At 41.1% G+C, this 15,706-nt stretch overlaps 1 protein-coding gene and 1 pseudogene across 1 annotated transcript in view; both read right to left on the reverse strand.

Annotated features, from left to right (window-relative positions):
- The window catches only part of CANX (calnexin), a 32,211-nt gene extending 23,409 nt beyond the window's left edge, over window positions 1-8,802 (reverse strand). Inside the window, exon 1 of the mRNA XM_029217062.1 lies at window positions 8,621-8,802. The gene's annotated coding sequence lies outside the window, so the exon portion shown is untranslated. The remainder of the gene's footprint in view (window positions 1-8,620) is intronic.
- A 2,430-nt stretch (window positions 8,803-11,232) lies between these two features.
- Window positions 11,233-11,802, reverse strand: LOC114892179 (annotated as a pseudogene).
- Window positions 11,803-15,706: the final 3,904 nt, after the last annotated feature.

Here is a 15,706-nt window from a genome sequence, read left to right on the forward strand (position 1 = left end):
ATGAAAACAGTACTTTAACCTCTGTGGTCTTCTTCCCAAAAATCCATATTCCCTCTCGTCATGAGAAAAACATCAAAGAAATCCCAATAGAGGGACATGCTACAAAATAATCTGACCAGTAGTCCTCAAAATATGTCAAGGTCATCAAAAAACAAAGAAAATCTAAAAAACTGTCACAGCCAAGAGAAGCTTAAGGAGACATGATGACTAAATGTAATGTGGTATCATGGAACAGAAAAAGGGCAGCAAGTAAAAACAAAGGAAATCTGAATTAAATATGGGCTTTAGTTGGTAATTATTTATCAATATTGGTTCATTAATTATAATAAACGTACTATACTAATGTTGTTAATGATGGCAGAAACTGGGTATGGGTTATATGGGAATACTCTGTACTATCTTTATAATCTTTTTGTAGATCCAAAACTATTCTGTAAAAATTAGTTTATTTTTTTTTAAAAAGATGTTCCATTATTATGCACCAAATGTGATTGATTTGCCAAAAACCAGTTATTGGCAGAATCAGGATCAGAGGCCAAGTCTCCTGTCTCCCAATACCTTACTTGGTAATTCTATACTGGTTTTGTCTTAGAAACACAAAATAATTTTTCACATTTTAGTGTCTAAAAAGATTTCAGAGGCTTTTTTCTCCCTTTAAAACCCTTCATTTGGGGACTTCCTTGGTAGCACACTGGTTAAGACTCCATGCTCCCAATGCAGGGGGCCCAGGTTCAATCCCTGATCAGGGAACTAGATCCCACATGCATGCCACAACTAAGAGTTCGCATGCCACAACTAAGGAGCCCACCTGCTGCACATAAGACCCGGCACAACCAAATAAAAATAAATAAATATTAAAAAAAGAAAACCCTCTTCATTTGTCTTAACATTTACAGACTCCTAAGCAGAGAGCGTATTTCTCTGTTGTCACCCACTATTTCTAGGATTATCAATAGGAAATACGTAACAAGTAATACGTAACAACAACAAAGCAATTATGCTTTTAAAAAACAAATAGCACATCTCCCCCACCCCCAACTTGCCCAAAGCCACAGAGCAAGTGATTCCTAGATCCGGAATGCTCAGGAATAAAAGTGAATAAAGAAATTAGGTACCTTTAAACCGAGTAACTTTCCAGCAGTAAATAAACATTTACTACATTTTCTAAGTCTCTTCTACTTCACAGTTCATGCTCACTAAGCTACATTAGCTCTTCTAGTACAAGATTTCTCATATTCCTGAATGCCATTATAGCAGTTTCTCCCATAATTTTACTTTCTGCTTGAAAGCCATCATTTTCTTGGAGCACTTCATTTCCTGGTTTTCTTCCAAGAGCCATTTTCTCGCTCTAATTTTTTTATCACTGCAAGACCGTTACTCTACAGCAGTGCCCCTTTGAGCTAGGGTGCAAATGCTGGGTGGATGTCTAACTCATGACTAAGCTGCTTAATGCCACAAACTGTCCCACAGTAGGCCCATTTAAATTCCTGTCTTGGCCAAATTACAAATTACTTACAGGCATAGACCTCCAGAAGAGCCAGCAATTAAAAATCAAAACCACGAACAAGAAAATCTTTTAATATTTACGAGTCTACTGAAGTGAACTTTTCTTTAAAATACCTTAAGTTATATGTAAATTTGAGTTTTTAACTAGAGCAAAGCCTAAGTCAATAAAACCAATACTATGAGGGCCAACACTATATAGTCCAAGTTCTGATTTCTGTTAATCCAGAACTTGATCTACAAATAAAACTTACAATTTCTAGGTTCTAGAGAAGTGAACAGACTGCACTTCCTTCAAATACTCATCAATAAATCTCTCAACTGGACTTTATCTTTTTTTTTTTTTTGGCCGCACTGCACAGCTTGCAGGACCTTTGTTTCCCCACCAGGGATCGAACCCAGGCCCCAGCAGTGAAAGCACTGAGTCCTAACCACTGGACCACCAGTGAATTCTCTCAACTGGACTTTTAATACATGCTAGGTGGCAGAGTTCAAGACTGTTTTCTGGCAGTCACAAGACTGAACTGTCGGAATTCTGCGTTACAAAGGGTTAAAGGAGAATATATCTGATGCCCATCAGAAAACCCAGCACATGTTAGAAACTAAATGAATGTTTGCTGATAGTGGTCAATTCCATGAGTGTCAACTAGTTACTAAGGATTAAAAAAAAAAAAGTCTCTGACCTTCAGGATCAATCTATATAGGGTGTCCTTAAAGTCTGGAAACATAAAAAGTATTTGCCCATGTTTTCAGAGTTTATGAATATTCTGTAGTATTAGTTCTATTAATCAAATGTTGGGGGTTTTGGGGGGATAATACCAAAATAAACTCATAACCTTTTATCTAACTAGGAAAAAAATGTGCATAGGTATGTTAGTACTACTTAACGCTCTAGCTTGAGTATTTTCCTTCTATTAAAAAAAAGTCAAACAAATAAAAATTTCAAAAATGAATTAGTGTCATGATAAAATTGCACATAACTATGTACACACAAGGGCATATAAAACCTGGAGAAATCTGAATAAGGTCTATAGACTGTACCAGTGCAATTTTTTCCTAGTTTTGATATTTTACAATAGTTATCTATCTATACTACTATTGGGGGAAGCTGGGTGATGGGTACAAGAGACCTCTCTGTACTATTTTGCAACTTTCCGTGGGTCTGTAATTATTTCCAAATTAAAAGCTTCTTTTAAAAAATTTATTACTGGATCAGTATAGATGGTTCTTTAGACTTGATCAAAGTTGTCTAGAAAACAGCTTTAAATTCTAAAGCACAGAAGTACAGAGGAAGACTCAGAAATGAGTTGGATTAGAAATATGAACCTCTTACTCCCTTCCCTCCAGTTAATAAGTGTTTTGTTTTTAATAATAAAATATAATTATCAACCTATATCCAAGTCAGAGAAGCTCTACCCTCTGGGATCACATAGACAAATGTACACAAAGCCAAGAAAACAGGAGCTAAACATATGCACATTTGTAATATATATTTATAAATAATATAAATGATTTCTGACTTGCTTCTCAGTTTCCCAAGGACAGAGCAAAAAACCCAGTTCTCAAAATCTGAGTCAGAAGGATTCTTCAAGAGAAACTAATCTACTCATTTTTAATGTTTCAGTTCACTCTTTTAACTTTTCAAAGAGTGAATTTATCTTGAATTCTAGAGATGGAAGTTTTCTATTTTAAAAACTAATGATTCAGAAAATGAACTCCTTATACAAAAGGCAGTATGGTGTATGTGATGGTGTAAACTGTCAAGTCAGAGAAAGCTGGGTTCTAGACTTTCCTGATCCTCTTTGTGGCCTTGGTCAGCTTACTGAATTTCCATGAGTCTTTTTTCCCTATTTTATAATGTAGCTAGTAGTATTAGTGGCTCGAAGGCTTGCTGTGAAAATATAAAAAGATAATACAAAGTCTATCAGAGTCCAGTACTTCATAGGAGTTCCCAAATGGTTTATTCTTTGATACAAAATTAGTACAACCACAGTGAATACATTTTCAATTCCCAGAATGGGCCAAAAGGTGTAACTGTGCCCGTACACCTCCTATATTTCAACAAAGCTGAATGATTTTATGTAACAAGAAACACTAGCTTTCCTCTGATTATATTCTATGATTTCGTCTTTAACTCTTCCTTGCAAAGGTGTATATACAATTACAGCATTTGGACAGGGAAATATCCCTATTTATCTGTGATTTTCTTTTTTCCTGCTCTTCCACCAATTTTCTTTGTGAATTCTCCCAAATTTAACTTATTTTTGGTTAATGATAATTCTGTTCTCAACACACATTCTAAAAAAAGTCCGTATTATTTTACTATACACATTTAATAATGTACATGAGACTTCAACTGAACACAAAATATTCTATTTAATGGAAACAGACACATTCTGTATTGAATTTTAACAAATCCAAAATTGATCAACTTTAGGAATGGGCAAACACTAAAGAAATATTACATTTGTCACCTCTCATTGGCAGAATCTTTATGCTCAGTAAGGGTCCATTCAGAAAAAAAATCTTTAAAACAAAGGGAGGCTCAAATTATTTTTAAATTAAATTTAAACTTTAATATTTTCAAGTTAGTCTAGTTTTGCATCTATTTTCTTAAAAGATGTATCGGTCTACGGTTTTCTTATGAAGTCTTTGTCTGGTTTTGGTATCAGGGTAATATTGGCCTCATAGAATGAGTTGGAAAGTGTTCTCTCTTGTATTTTTGGAAGAGTTTGTGAAGGACTAGCGTTAATTCTTCCCTAAGTATTTGGTAGAATTCACCAGTGAAGCCATTTGGTTCTGGGCTTTTCTTTGTAAGACTTTGTTTCTTAAAAGTAGTTAGGAAATTTCACCTCTAATTCCTTTAATCCATGAGAAATTAGAAAGAGGAACAGAAGGAATCCCACAGAAGGGATTATTTGTCTCAAGAGGGCTGAGGAAGTTCCTTTCTATTCCTAGTTTGTTGAGTGCTTCTATCATGAAAGGGTGTTGCACTTTATCGACTGCAATGATCATGCGGTTTTTGTCCTTTATTAATGCAGTATATTACATTCTTTATTATAGTTTGGTGAACCAACCTTACATTTCTGGGATAAATCCCACTTGGTTGTGGTGTATAATTTTTTTTTTTTAATTTTTAAATTTTATTTATTTACTTTTGGCTGCACTGGGTCTTCGTTGCTGCCCGCGGACTTTCTCTAGCTGCGGCAAGTGGAGGCTACTCTTTGTTGCAGTGCGCAGGCTTCTCATTGCTGTGGCTTCTCGTTGCAGAGCACAGGCTCTAGGTGCTCGGGCTTCAGCAGCTGTGGCACTCAGGCTCAGTAGTTGTGGCGCACAGGCTTAGTTGCTCCACGGCAGGTGGGATCCTCCCAGACCAGGGCTCGAACCCGTGTCCCCTGCATTGGCAGGCAGATTCTTAACCACTGCGCCACCAGGGAAGCCCTATAATTCTATATGTTGCTGGATCCCATGTGCTAGCATTTTGAGGATTTTTGCATCTATTTTCTTAAGGGATACTGTTCTATGTTTTTCTTTTCCTGTGAAGTCTGTCTGGTTTTGGTATCATGGTAATATTGGCCTCATAGAATGAGTTGGGAAGTGTTCCCTCTTCTATTTTTTAGAAGGGTTTGTGAAGGATTGGTGTTAAAACCATTTGGTTCGGGGCTTTCCTTTGTGGAATTTTACCTCTTAAAAGTAGTTAGGAAATTTCACCTCTAATTCCTTTGATCCATGAGAAATTAGAAAGAAGAACAGAAGAAGTGGTCCAGCTGGTGTTCTAGGTTTCTGTGGGGGAGGGGGGAAGATTTTTATTTTTTGGCCATGCCGCATGGCTTGTGGGATCTTAGTTCCCCAACCAGGGATCGAACCCCGGCCCCCTGCAGTGGAAGAGCCAAGTCCTAACCACTGGACTGCCAGTGAATTCCCAAAAGTGATTTTTTTTTAAAAGGCAGTGTGTAATAAAAAATGAGGCAGTCTTTCTTTCATGTAGGCTATCCATTCATCTATTAATATACCCTTTTATTTTTTAAATTTATTTATTTATTTATTTTGGCTGCGCCAGGTCTTAGTTGCAGCACGCAGAATCTTCGCTGCGGCATGCGGGATCTTTTAGTTGCGGCATGCATGTGGGATCTAGTTCCCTGACCAGGGATCAAACCCGGGCTCCCTGCATTGGGAGCACAGAGTCTTAATCAATGGACCACCACGGAAGTCCCAATATACCCTTTAAAAATGTTAAGTCTTACCTTAGGTTGTCTAATTTAACCCTCAGAAGAACCCCAGGAAGTTCTATCATCCCCATGTGACACACGACAAAACCAAGGCTAAGAGAAGTTACATAAGCTGTCCAAGGTCACAGTTAGGCGTAGAACATAGAATAGTGTTATGAGCAGGAACTCAGAAGTCACAATCCCTAATCGACTACTTAATAATTTCAGGGCCTCAGTTTCTTCATCTCTAAAATGAGAATAACAACACTATGTACTTCTTAGGATTGTTATATAAACAAAATGCATGTTAAGTGTTTATGTCAGTACTTGGCTTACAGTAAATGCAACATTAGCAGTGATTTCTACTATTACTAGGTATTGCCTAGTGACACCATTTAAGTTTTGATGGTTCTAAAACGCTGAGTTTTAAGGCAATAAGAAATTTGAAGTCTTAGATTGAAAAGGAACCACTTAAAAGGAATTTGATTCCAGTCGCAGATAACCATTTTAATACTACTACTTTCTGTCCCTCTGATATTACTACATGTGCATCTAGTCAAAATATAGAAGCACTTAAAGGGGGAAAAAAGTACATAAAATTCAAAGTGGTCTTTATTGTAAATGATCATCCACTTAAAAACAGATATATACTACTGCCTAGTTTACAGTTTTGAATTTTGCTTTTCACTGACAGGAACATTAAAATTTATTTTTCCATAGCACTTTCTTTTCTCCTACAAACTAAGTAGGTTTAAGATGTGGATACGCAAAACATTGCTGAAGATTCTAAATTATTTAAAAAACAAAATTCTCCAAATAATTTTCACAGCGCACAGTTAAGCTTAATTTAAAGGCACATCTGTTTTAGTTAACAAAGCATTCAACATGCACTCTACTGACAAAGTTCTACGGTAAGCTATATAGGTTATAACTATGTTCAGGCACTTTTATTATTTCCTAGGAGTTGTTATGAGCTGCCAATTCTTCTATTTGCACAGTTCACTATGCCATTCAAAGTAATTTCATGTTCACCATCTTATTTGTCCCTCCTGGTAAGGTATCCAGGGCACTCTTCATTCCCATTTTAAAGAGGTGGAAACCAATGTAGTTTCATTAAGCTAGTTGCCATGCTGGGCCTGGAATTCAAGTCTCTCGAGCCTGCATTTATGCTTACCAACTGTCACTTCACCCCCTTCAGCTATCTCTCAGGGCAAAGTGAACTCTGTAACTGAAAGGATGCAAGAGCATGATTGCCAAAACTGCAGCAACAACTTCCGTCAAAACGTTTACCCCTCGAGGTCCTTGAAAGATAATGTGCTAGTTGAAACTGCTGAGTTAAGATAGTAAGGTATGGAGGGATGCTAACACCCATTATCAGATAGGTCAGAAAATCTGTTTGTTGTGCGACACATTTACTCCAATACAAAGTTCATTCTGGCCATCTCATAATCCAGTTCCCCCGCTTATTTGCTTGTGTACTCTGGGTGGTGCACAGAACTCCCCACACCATCTTTTACCTCTGCTCTAACTATAGCAAATGTATAATTCAGCAGTGATTTTATTCATGGCCCTTAAACAGCACTGTCAAAAGACTGAGATACAGAATGATTTTAAGATCAATACAGTTCCTCTCTTAAAAGAAACTAAACCAAAACAAATCAAATCCTCCCAACCCACCAACTCTACTTATTAAAAAATTAAGCAAAATGTTCCATTTCCTAAATTAGAGGTAAAGAGCCTAACTGTGGCTCACCTTTGTCCTCCCAACCTTTTAATATCCAGCTCAGTTTAACTTCCTTCAGCCAGCATTCACTTGTGTCATGCCCAGCAGTTAATCCACTAAATCAGTTTCTTCCTCTATCTCCATAAATGTGACTTTAGGTCCCAGGGCTTAACCAACTCAAAAAGTAGGATGCTGGTGTAGTGGACCAACATCATTCAAACCATAACAATTTATTTCAATCGTTTATCAAGCAGTTAGAGTCCTTTTTTATACACAATTTAATTCTAACAACTCCACCAGGTATTATACCCATTATTTGGAGAGAACTGGGGCACAAAGGGGAAGTAAACTGTCCAAGTTCACATAGCAACAAATTGCTGATGAAGGACTTGAATCAGGGCTTAGCCTTAACAACTACACCAAATCTGCCTCAACAGTAATTCCAACGTGATCATAAAATTAATCGCATGACCTTGAGCCAATCATTCAGAGTTCTGGGCCTCAGTTTCCTCCACTATAAAACAACCTGCCCACAGAGAGCTTTTGGGAGCTTTCCTGCTTTAAAAATCCTGTGAATTTACTAGTTTACTTACTCCCCATCCCCGAATAGATGTAAATGTTAGGACTGAAATTTTTCAACCACTGCGTGTTCTAGCACATTCTCCATACTCGTCAGGCTACTAGAGTCCAGTCTTCACTTTGTGGTTTTAATTTTCAAATACTGAACCCGTAATGCTAATCCTAAACATTCTCTCTCGGCCCACTATCACCCTTCCCCACTACTAGGGATACCGACTAGGCCCGGTCCTATTCCAGACCTTTACCCGGTTACACCAGAACACCTCGCAGCTTCACAAGCAGCCAACAATAGGCTTAAGAAAGCCCTAGAAGCAAAGCCAGAAGGAGAAGTTAGCTTTCCCAGAGGTCAAGAGAGGCTCTAGGGCACCTGCCACGCCTCCCGACCCCGCCGGCGCGGCTTGGGCCTGGCTACCCAACTCAGGCGGCCCAGGTTCGGGCCTCGCCCTTCATGGCCCGAGCGTCCGCTTGGGCCTGAGCTCTCGAAACCCAGCCGGACCCCTCGGCCCCGGCCACGCCCGGCTCCTCGGGCCCTCGGCCGCGGCGCCGCGTACCCAGGCCCCCAGGGGTCCTCACAGGCCCGAGAACACGAGCAGGCCTCCCGTCTCACCTCGAGCCTCAGGGGGACCGCCGGCGGCGCCGCGTCTCCTCCCGCCCGCACACCCAGCCCCGCGCTGCAGTAAAGACAGCGGCTGAGGCAGCACAACCGTCACGTGCTGCTGAACCAAGAGGCCTTGACTACCGCGACCGCCGCGCGAGCGAGCCCCACTGCACGAAGCCCGGCCCTGCGTCCGCCCCTCGCTCCTGAGTAGCTGCGGCCAGCGCTAAATCCCGCCCCCCCGCGCAAGCTCCGGGATTCGGTTGGTCGATGAGACCATCGCTCTCTTCACTTTCCCATACGCCCCCTAGGGCTATTCTTCGTGGAGAGTGGGGATTGGCTGGGAGTGAGGCAGGAAGTGGCCGTTGGTTGGACGGGAGGGAAGGGGTCGGGCTGCGGCGGAATGGAGTACCGCCCAGGGCGCGCGCCCTGAGGCGGGGCCGGCCGGGCCGGCGTACCCGCGCCGTGTTGCCTTCGTTCCTTACAGGGCCCGCTGCCCGGCGTTGCATCCCAGTCTCTGTGGTTCCGACCCCTCCTGGGCCTGGACCCGGGTCTCGGGGTCTGGCATCCCGTTTCCTTCTCTGGAGGGGCAAATGGCAGCTGGCAAGAATGGGTGGGAAGTCCGGTGAGATATCGGGAAGGGCCTGGTCCCCAATGCAGCGAGTGCGCGGCGCTGACGGAACCCGTCACGGCTCCTTAAGTCAGGCCTGAGGTCGACTGCACCACGCTGTGTAACCAGGCGCCACCGTTCCTGCAGAGTCACTGCTCTGGGCCCAGCAGCCTGAGGCCACCCTGTTACCCAACATCAAATACAGTCCAGAACACTACCCTCCAAGGTTATTTCATCTTTCAATTTGTGATGTTTCCTTAAGTAACATTAGACAAAGAGGGCACAAAGACACACTGACAACAGGATTGAAAGAAAAGGATGGTGCAATGGAAAAATTTCAAACACACCACAATTTTTGTAACTCACTTTTAGCACATCTTCAGTTTTCAGTATACTGAGAACCTCAGAAAATGGAAGTGGTCTATGGTTTTTCTAGACCTTTATAGGTCCTGGTCTCTGTCTTCCATTTGTTTGGATACCCAAAGGCTGAATGCTAGGCAGGGAAAAACTAGACTCAGTAGGTGTATCAACTACCCCAGGAGCCAGCTTTATTCCCTCCTGCCATCTGGAAGGGAAAATGAGAAGTCAAGAGTTTGGTGTTTGCATGAGTTTAGTATTCTCCAACTCTCATCCCCCAAATTTGTGTTAAGAGCATTTGCTTCCTTTTTACGTGGGGAAGTGGATATTCGAGGCAAAATGATGTTCTGGATGTCACAGTTTCCAAACAATGAGCTTGAAATGTAGTTACAGGAACTGTATGTGACCAAAAGAGCTACTGCAGCAAAGGTAACTGCTAAAACATGGTGGTACTGAAGAGAATTTAATGGGATTTTGAGTTGGGAGGAACTGCTTTCATCTAGAATGGACAGGGAAATAGGTAGGACTTGAGCTGGGCCTGGTAGGATATGCAGGATTTCTATAGGTGGAGACTTGGAGAAAGGCTTCTTTGGATGAGGGAATGGCATATGCAAAGGCAGGGAAGTGGATATTGTGTTTGGGGACACCATGTATGAGTATTTTGGCTGGAGAAAGGTGTTCAAGAAAGTAATAGGAGATCGGTCATCTCCAGTGTTGGGTTAGGACCTAGCCAAGGAGTCTGTAGAGAGATAGTTTAAATTCTAGGTTTGGGTTATGATTTAGATATTTAGGGAAGCTTTTTTTTTTTTTTGGCCACACCACGTGGTATGCAGGATCCTAGTTCCCCAACCAGGGATCAAACCTGCCCCAGCAGTGAAAAAGCCGAGTCCTAACCACTGGACCGCCAGGGAATTCCCTAGGGAAGCATTATTTTAATATTATTCCAGGGCGCAATGGATAAGAATCTGCCTGCCAATGCAGGGGACACAGGTTTTATCCCTGGTTCGGGAAGATCCCATATGCCGAGGAGCAACTAAGCCTGCGTACCACAACTACTGAAGCCCACGTGCCTACAGCCCGTGCTCGGCAACAAGAGGAGCCACCGCATGGAGAAGCCCGCATGCCGCCACTATGAGGCTGGTTAGGAAGCCACTTCTTGAAGTTGATTAAAGCGCAGAATTAGGGAATGACAGGGTGTATAGGAACAAAAGCATTAAATGTTGATGCTGAAGAATGCTCCACTGGATTCAGGAGGCTAGGGAAAGAGAAGAACCAAAGGCAACGATGAGAGTATGAGCCTGAGTGACTGGTGGTAAAGTATAGAGCCCCTAAAAAAAAGGGAATTCAGGTTTAGCTGATCCTGGGAATCCTGGGTCTGGGCCCAAGACAGAGCAGGACTGTAGGTCCTGCCAAGAATCTTGGAATTCTAGGGGTTTTTCTGCTAAAGCATAATGTTCTTAAAAAGAAGTTGAGGAAAAATCCCTGCAGAATGAGTTTTAAATTTTTTTATAGTCTGAAATCAGTCACTGTTTATTAACTGACCAGATTACAAAAATAATCATGGTAGACACACCTCAGTTCATCCATCTAATAAGCCTGTTAGATCTGTTGATCTGGGCTCCTGGAGAAGGTAATTTGAAGGGCCACAGGAAGCCCTTCAAATTAGACCCTCCATGTAGATGATGCCATATTTACCAAGGGATGGAGCAAAGTGTTATCTGTCAGGGCAATTCTCTTCTTGTTGATTTTGCCATAACAATAATTGTAGATGCATTCATTTTCTGACTTCAGGTTCAGGTACCCCCATGAAATATGTGGTTCCACATTCCTCAAGTCTTAACTGAAGGCTTGCTGAGCTTAACAAATGTGCCGTTGAAGATGCAGCGAAAACGAAGAAGCTGTAACACCTTTCAGATCTTCAGTGGGCTCACACCACTGATACCTGTGATCCTGATGAGGAATGCCCATTTGGGTCCAGCAGGTACACCAAACTTGCCCGCTTTTCTTGTCATCCTTTCCTTCTGAATCTCAGTTCTATCTGCCTATATTCCTTGTGACAGTGATTAGCTTTTACATAGATAAGCTTCTTCCTTGCCTTTTGAAGCATCTTTTGGGCAAACTTCTTTCTCAGGCACTCGATCTCAGGCTCTGTAAAATCCCTCCACTTGTTTCTTAAGGCTTTTCCTTCTCTTCTACACCCACCATGGTTCCAGTTGGAAAAAGGCATAAGATCTTTTCTTGATAATGCAAAAGGTACTTTGAGGTATTAGAGTATTTCTTTAAAAGAAATAATCATTTTATAATTAGATGTCGAACATGTGGGAGATTGGGTTGAATGTATTTTGACCTTATAATCTGCAAGATGATTTTCAAAATAAATTATTTATATTCATTTAAAAATGCACATATGGGAACTTCCCTGGTGGTCCAGTGAGTAAGACTCTGCGCTCCCAATGCAAGGGGCCTGGGTTCGATCCCTGGCCGGGGAACTAGATCCCACATGCATGCATGCCACAACTAAGAGTTTGTGTGTTGCAACTAATAGTTCAAATGCTGCAACTAAGAAGCCTGCATGCTGCAACTAAAGATCCTGTGTGCTGCAACTAAGACCCAGAGCAACCAAAATGAATAAATTTAAAAAAAACTTTAAAAAATAAATAAAAATAAAATAAAAATGCACATATGCTTTGGCCCAGCAATTCTACTCCTGGGAATATATCTGTATCTATATCTAGGTTTGATAGAATATTCACATGATGTACTTGTGTTTAAAAATATACACGGGCTTCCCTGGTGGCACAGCGGTTGAGAGTCTGCCTGCCGATGCAGGGGACACGGGTTCATGCCCCGGTCTGGGAAGATCCCACATGCCAAGGAGAGGCTAGGCCCTGAACCATGGCCGCTGAGCCTGCGCGTCCGGAGCCTGTGCTCCGCAACGGGAGAGGCCACAACAGTGAGAGGCCCGTGTACCGCAAAAAAAAAAATATATATATATATATACACACACAATGATGTGCATTGCAGCATTGTTTGTAGTATCCAAATCCTAGAAACAACCTAACCACCATCATAGAGAACTGGTTAAATAAAATATAGCTCATCCATATAATGGTTCTGCATTGGAAAGCATTCGGTGAACACATATGTATATAGATATGATTGCCAAGATTTAGTGTTATGTGAAAAAGCACTGAGAAAAGTATGTTTCCTTTCATGTTGCAAAGGGAGCTATATTCTCATGGATATGAGCTTGGACAAACAAGCTTTCTGGAAAGGTGCAGGAGAAACTGCTAAGAGTGGTTGCTGCCCAAGAGGTGGCTAAGACTTTGGATATGGAAAGGAGATATTTTTATAATGCGTATGTTATTTTTTCAATAAGTAATCAAATTTCTGCTTTTGTGCTTAGATTTTCAAAAAAGATAGAATATATATTAAAAATCCACCATAGGGCTTCCACCGCAAGCCTAGAGCCCATTCTCCGCAACAAGAGAAGCCACCGCAGTGAGAAGCCTGAGCACTGCAATGAAGAGTAGCCCCCACTCACTGTGACTAGAGAAAGCCCATGCGCAGCAGTGAAGATCCAACACAGCCAAAAATAAATAAATAAAATAATTTTTTTTAAAAAAGTAATCTTTTGATGTTCCGACTACCTGGTTTTTGTTGCAAAACCCCCTATATATCTTGACTCCTACCTTACCTCTTTGGAGCAGTCCCTCTGAGCTATCTGAGAGGCTATTCCCTGGGCTTAAGTCCTCAGCAAGCCCACCAAATAAAACATAATTCTCAACTTTTAGGTTGTGCAATTATTTTTTTTCAGTTAACAGACTGCTCTTCAGCCACTGTCACTGGACCTCCTTGTACCTCCTCCTGGGTCCAGATCTCCTGTTTCCTCAACTCCTAGACCCCACATTTTAAAAATTCAACTTTATTGTACAGTTCCATAATTTTGATAATGTACAGCACATACCATGTAACCACTACATAATGAAGATATAGAACATTTCCATTACACCATAACTTTCCTCTGAAGTTCCCCAACACCAAATATGAGTTCTCTTCTGACACCACTTCTGTCAGTTCAATTCAATTTTGACACTAACTACCCGGTTAGTCTCAGACACCACAGGTTTAGAGGCTAAGACTGCCCCCACATCAGATGCCCAGCTGCAAATGAGGTGCACAGGCTACCCACATGTCTGCTTGACCAGCTACAAATTTGGGGGTTCCATGACACCCCCCCTTCAGGTTCAGTAATTCAAGAGAATAACTCACAGAACTCAGGAAAGTGCTTTACTTGCTATCACAGGTTTACTAAAAAAGCTACAACTCAGGAACAAATGGAAAAATGCATAGGGCAAGGTATGGATGTGTATGTGTGTGAATGTGCAGAGCTTCTGTACTCTCTCTGGGCATGCAACCTCCCAGCACCTGCATGTGTTGACCAAGCTGCAAGCTCTCTGAACACCATTATTTAGGAGTTTTTATGGAGGTTCCATTAGTAGGCACAATTGATAAATCGTTGACCATTGGTGATTGTACTCAATCTCCAGTCCCTCTCCCCTTCCTAAAGGTCAGAAGTGGAGCTGAAAATCCTACTCCTCTAAATCACTTGGTTTGGTTTCTCTAGCACCCTTATCCTGAATTGATCAAGGGGCCCAGCAATAATCACCTGATTAGCATAAACTCAGGTGTTGTTGGAAGGGGACATCATCATAATGATATGAATGATGATATGATATTCATAATGATATGAATAACAAAAGGTTCTCATCACTCAGGAAATGCCAAGGGTTTTAGAAGCTCTGTGCCAGGAACCCAGAATAAAGACCAAATGTATTTTTTATTATACCACAGTTTCCTCATATCCATTCCCATTCCGTCCCCACCACCAGCATCAGGCAAAAAATTGATCTGCTTTCTGTTACTATAGAAAAGACTGGTCATTTCTAGAGCTTAATATAAATGTAATTATATAGTATATAGTGTTTTGTATCTGGCTTATTTCACTCATATTGTTTTGAGATCCTCATCTGTGTTGTAAAATGTATCAGTAATTTGTTGCTTTTAATTGCTGAGTAGTAGTCTATTGTACAAGTATGCCACAGTTTGTTTATCCATTAACCAGGTAATAAGACAACTGGGCTGTTCTCAATTTTTGGCTATATGATATACAACTGCTATGGACATGGTGTACCACTCTTTGTATAGACATATATTTTATTTTTCCCTTAAAACCCAACATTTTCACTTTTTCTTGGTTTACTACCTCAATTAATAGTTACATCTATCCCAAGAAAGACTGTGTAGTAATTTTTTTTGAAATCTCGCACATGTAAAAGTATCTTTATTCTACCCTCACATAGTTTATTTAACTTTATTGAAATATAATTTACATACCATAAAGTTTTCCCACTGTAAGTGAATGATTCGTTGATTTTTAGTAAATTTATAGAATTGTGCAACCATTACCACAATCCAATTTTAGAATAACTCCACCACCGGACTTCCCTAGTGGCGCAGTGGTTAAGAATATGCCTGCCAATGCAGGGGACACAGGTTGGAGCCCTGGTCCGGGAAGATCCCACATGCCGCGGAGCAACGAAGCCCATGCAACTCAACTACAGAGCCTGTGCTCTAGAGCCCGTGAGCCACAACTACTGAGCCCGTGTGCCACAACTACTGAAGCCCACGCACCTAGAGCCCGTACTCCACAACAAGAGAAGCCACTGCAATGAGAAGCCCGTGCACCACAACGAAAAGTAGCCCCCGCTTGCTGCAACTAGAGAAAGCCTGCGTGCAGCAATTAATACCCTATGCAGCCTAATTAATTATTTTTTTTTTAAAAAAAGAATAACTCCACCACCAAAAAGTTCCTTTGTGCCTATTTGTAGTCAACTCCCAACCAACCCAAGGCAACCATAGAACTGCTTTCTCCCACTATTGATCTCCCTTTTCTAGATATTTCACATAAATGGAATCATTATCTGACTTCTTTCACTTAGCATAATGTTTTTGCACTTCATGTTGTAGCACGTATCAAGAATTGATTCTTTTTCCATTATTGAATAATATTACATTGCATAGATATACATTTTGTTTATCCATGGCCACGCCGTGCAGCTTCCAGGGAT

Source organism: Monodon monoceros, unplaced genomic scaffold, assembly GCF_005190385.1.
Source record: "Monodon monoceros isolate NGI ecotype Baffin Bay Population unplaced genomic scaffold, NGI_Narwhal_1 Super_Scaffold_12, whole genome shotgun sequence".
Taxonomy (NCBI): domain Eukaryota; kingdom Metazoa; phylum Chordata; class Mammalia; order Artiodactyla; family Monodontidae; genus Monodon; species Monodon monoceros.